Raw genomic sequence first — 5,010 nt, forward strand, 5'->3', positions numbered from 1 at the left:
TATAAGCCCCACGGAGGCAGCACAGAGCTGTACACTGGGAATATGGGTGTCAACATTCCCACCCAGCGTGTGGCCAGCCAGACTGCACACCCAGCATGAGTGTGCGTTGCACACATGGAGGTCTCATATCTGTATCTGTGGTCAAGGCAGCCACTCTAACCAGCAGGCTGTCACCTGTCACCTCCTTCTGGGAACAGAGTGTTCCCTCCCTCCCCAGCCCTCTTGACTGGCCTCTCATAGAGAGCTGGATTTTGATCTGAGCTGCCTGGCACAGAGCAGGCAGAGCCCGGAGATGTTGTTTCATCTGAGCCCCACTTTCCAGAGTGGGGCCAAGACTGCATTAGATCCTTTGTGTCCAGGGCAGGGGTGGCTGGCCTGAGGATGCCGTGTCCTTGTATAGGGGATTTGTGCCCCATATAATGATTAATCCTGATGGCCCAGTCACCAGTCATTCATTGACTGACAAGGCCAAAGTCTGTGGCCAAAAGAGCTGAGGCCGCTTTGGGCTTTTCTCAGAAATCACTTCTTCCCCCGCAGCTCTGTTCGTTATGTGCCCCAGCCCAATGCCCTTCCTGCTGGCCTCAGGAACAGGCCTGAATGGGAGGCTGTGAACTCACAGCTGGTGGTCCCAGCCTCTAGCTTCTGGGTTCCAGACCTGAAGCTCAGAGATTGGCTTCAGACTTAGGGTCCTGGCCTCCACGGTCTGGACATGGAACTTGTCTCCAGTTTCTGGGGCCCCCACTCTGGTTCTGGCCTCCAAATGGGCTCCGGGATCTGAGTTCTGGTCTCCGGCTCCAGTTTTAAGCATCAGATGTCAAGCTCCGGGCTCTGGTTCTTGGCACTGGCCTTCAGGTTCTGAGTCCTCATTTCCAATTTCAGATCCAGATGCCAGGTTCAGCTTTCCGCTCTTGGCTCCCTGTTCTGGGTCGGAGCTTCAGTTCCCAGATCCAGGCTTTGTGCTCCAGATCCCAAGTTCTAGTTCCACCTTCCAAGCTTCAGGTTTGGGGTCTAGGTTCTGTGTTCCTCAGCGGCTTGGCAACGAGGCAGGAAGATGGTGGTCTCCTCCTTGGCTGGTGGGGTTACCTTGACCCGTCCACCTTGGTTGGCTGCTTCCTTCTGTCAGCTGGCACTTCAGGCCAGCCTGGAGGTCGGATGCTCAGTGGGGCTTCTCCTTGGCTTTCTGTCCCTCTACACACAAGCCAGTTCTCTGGAGACAGGAGCTGAGACGGTCACAGAGCACTCCTCACTTAGTCCCTGCAGGAGTCACTGGACACGTACACATGTCCGTGTCCCTTCTTCTTGGACCCTCAGGACCATGGTGGACATGAACGGCACCCCCTGCAGTTGTGCAGGGGTAGGGGCCTGTGCCCAGATCTGGCTGCATTTGATTCAGTGTAACCAACCATGTGTGTTCTTCCCTATCCGGGTCTTCGTTTCCTTGTGGAAGCTGAACTCCAGTCTTTAATCCCCCAGAAGCCCAAGTCACCTGACCACCAGGCCAGGCCCCCTGCTGGGTGTACCCTGCACTGCCCTTGCGGGTGGGGCGGCTATCCCCGGAGCACTAGCCCGCTGCCACGTCAGCACTTGCAGCCCAGCTCCAGGTGAGCAGCCAGTGCCTCTACCCTGCCCCCACCCTGGCTCAGAACCAAGGTCCCTGTGTCCATCCCATACTCCCAGGCTGTTAAGGCGAGTAGGGGGACAAGAGGCAGATTCTCTCTTAGAGGCTCAGAGCCCATGGCCTAGGGCCCCTGCGTATCCCTGAGGAAGTCATATCTGCCCTCTCTATGAAGGTTGTAGGATGGGGGTGGTGGCGGCTGCAGAATGGTCCTGCATGTACTCTCCCCCTTCCTTCACCCTGGGCACTGGGTGAACGGGTCGACTGCCCCCAGAGCTGCCCTGCTGGTAGCATGCGGACAAGCAGCTCTGCTGCATTACCCACCCAGGAGTCTGTGCAGTGGTTTTGAAACGCGGTCCCAGGGGTTGACCAGTGGGTGCTCCTTGCCCCCATCTCTGTAGATGGGGCTTGGCCAGGCTGAGATGGACGATGAGGGCTCAGGGCTGCCTCTAGGGGTGTGATGGGGAGGAGAGCATGAGGGGACTGTGGCAGAGGGACATACCCAGCTGGTCAAAATGGGCTGAGGGGGCAGAAGACCCCTGGGCTGAAGACCCTAAAGGAAGAGTTTGGTACCACTTTTTGAGAAAGAGATGGCAGGCCAGCAGTGATAAAGAAGTGGTCTAGAGGAGTGCTTCGTGATAGTATAATTATTTTTAATTGTGTTCTTAAAAAACAAAAGCGAAAGTCTCCTTTGACTACTATTCCATCCTGGTCTTCTTCCCATCTCTTTGTGAGTTTGATATGCATCCTTCCAGGACATTCCTCTCCTTTCTGTACACTTGTAAGTGCCTAGTGTGTTTGTGGTTTATATGAAGGTATTATGCCATGTTCATTGCTCTGCTTTTTCTTTTTTTTTAACCAAACAATAACATGTCTTGGAGAACTTTCTGTAGCAGGACAGGCTGTACCCAATTCTTTATCTGCTGTGTGGTATTGGAATGCACGTGTTGTGTAACCCCAACCCCACCCCATCCACTTTTCCCAATTTTCAGGCAATATACCATCCTGCAGGGATGGGCTCCTTTGTGTCCATAAGTGAAGGATTCTCTAGGGGCGTTGCTAGAGTCACACACTGTGTGTTTTTAAGTTTTAACAGAAATTCTTGAAATGACCCCCAAAGTAGCCATATCCTCTCCTGAGAGGGCCCAGGCTCCCCAACAGGGGTCCTACAGTATCCAGGCCTTCCTTGGTGTCTGTCCCTGAATCATACAGACTGAGTGCTGGTGACACCCCAGCAACAATTCCCTGTGTGATCCTTGGACTAGTCACTTGGCCTCCTGCAGCCCTGATGTCATCCACACCAGTCTGTTTTGTTGTGAGGACAAAATGAGATAAAGGATGGAGCAGTTCTAACTTGGGGACCTTGGTAGATGTGAAGTCTTCCTCCTGCAGGGACTGACCTTTACGAAGGCTTTCCTGCCTGGTCCATGATCCCCTTTCTAATGGGATAATCTTGTTGGTCCCTAAGAGTAAGAGGCATCATCTCTGGGAGTGGGGATGGAAGTCTGTAGGAGAGTGGGCTTGGCTTGCAGGATATTCCAACTTTGGGAAGATACCTGCCTCTCACCTGGTGTCCCCACCTCTCTATCCCAGGGCATGTGGAAGAATGCCGCAAGGGAGACGCTCCAGTCCCTGGGAAGTAGGAGCAAGGTTCTGCAGCTGATCAGGGACGGGACAAAGCTTGCCTCCCTGCCTCCATGTCTGGCCACAGACTGTGACCCTGGTGCTATGTGGTCCCCTGCCCAGCACCCCCACTGCCCTGCTGCCCTGAATTCCTCAATGGGGCTAGATCTGTGGGCTATGGCACTATCTGTCAGCCCACTAGGCCAAGCAGACACAGCAGTGACTAAGACGGACAAAGTTCCTGCTGACATATATCATTCTGTCAGCAAAGTAGAAATAAGTAAACAGGGTCATTACAGAGTGGGCTGAGTGCTGTGAGGGAAGAAAAATGGATAAAATGGTAGAGAACAAAGTTGGGAAGCACGTGGAACTTCTCTGGGGGTCCGGTGGATAAGACTCTGTGCTCCCAATGCATGGGGCCCGGGTTCAACCCCTGATCAGGGAACTAGATCCCACATGCCACAACTAAGACCTGGTGCAGCCAAAAAGACACACACACACACACACAAAGTTGGGAAGCACTTCATATAGACTATCATAGTCTGTTCGGGTGGCTCTAACAAAAAAAACCAGCAACTGGGGGGCTTGTAAACCACAAAAATTTATTTCTCACAGTTCTAGAGGTTGGAAGTCCAAGATCAGGGTGCAAGTGTGGTGGCATTCTGGCAAGGACCTCTTCCAGGTCATAGACAGCCAATTTCTGTGTCCTCGTATGGTGGAAGGGGTCAGGAAGCTCTCTGGGGTCACTGTAAGGGTACTAGGCACTAATCTCACTCATGAGGACTCCATTCTCATGACCTAATCACCTCCCCAAACCCCATCTCCACATACCATCACCTTGGGGATTGGGATTTCAACACATGAATTCAGGGAGACATAAATGTTTAGACCATAGCACAATGTGGTCAGGAAGCCTCTTCTGAGGTGTGTAAGCTAAGACCTTCAGTGAAGAGGGACGTCTATGGTTGTAAGTCTTAGAAACTCACTCAGAGTCACGAGCACACACATGAACATCGGCTTGCTTAATGAGGAAGTCTAGGAGTAGATGGGTGAATTTAGGAGTTCAGATCCTTTTCATCAAGAATCGCCATCCATCAGACCTGCTTTCTTGTGCTGGTTTCATTTGCACGCATGTTCTCTCCCTGAATGCCTTTTCTGCAAATCCCTCAAAGGACAGTAGAAAATGACCAGGATTAGGATTCTGATTGGGGTCAGAGGATCATTCCTGAACCACACTCAGTAGCCAAGCCTGGCTCATGAGACGACCCCAACAGCCAAACAAAATGGGCTGAGGGGGCAGAGGGCTAAAGGCCCCAAGAGGAAGCCATGTATTCAACTTCTAGAGTTGTTGTTCAGTCACTCAGTCATATCCAACTCATGCACTGCAGCACGCCAGGCTTCCCTGTCCTTCACCATCTCCCAGAGTTTGCTCAAACTCATGTCCATTGAGTCTTTATGCCATCCAACCATCTTGTCCTCTGTCCTCTTCTCCTCCTGCCCTCAATCTTTCCCAGCATCAGGGTCTTTTCCAGTGAGTCAGCCCTTCACATCAGGTGGCCAAAGTATTGGAGCTTCAGCTTCAGCATCAGTCCTCCCAATGAATATTCAGGGTTGATTTCCTTTAGGATTGACTGGTTTGATCTCCTTGCATCCAAGGGACTCTCAAGAGTCTTATCCAACAGTTCAAAAGCATGAATTCTTCAGCACTCAGACTTCTTTATGGTCCAACTTTCACATCCATATATGACTACTGGAAAGTGAAGAGGAACTGA

The sequence above is a fragment of the Bison bison genome, unplaced genomic scaffold (genome assembly GCF_000754665.1).
Source record: "Bison bison bison isolate TAMUID 2011002044 unplaced genomic scaffold, Bison_UMD1.0 scf7180017864238, whole genome shotgun sequence".
Taxonomy (NCBI): Eukaryota; Metazoa; Chordata; class Mammalia; order Artiodactyla; family Bovidae; genus Bison; species Bison bison.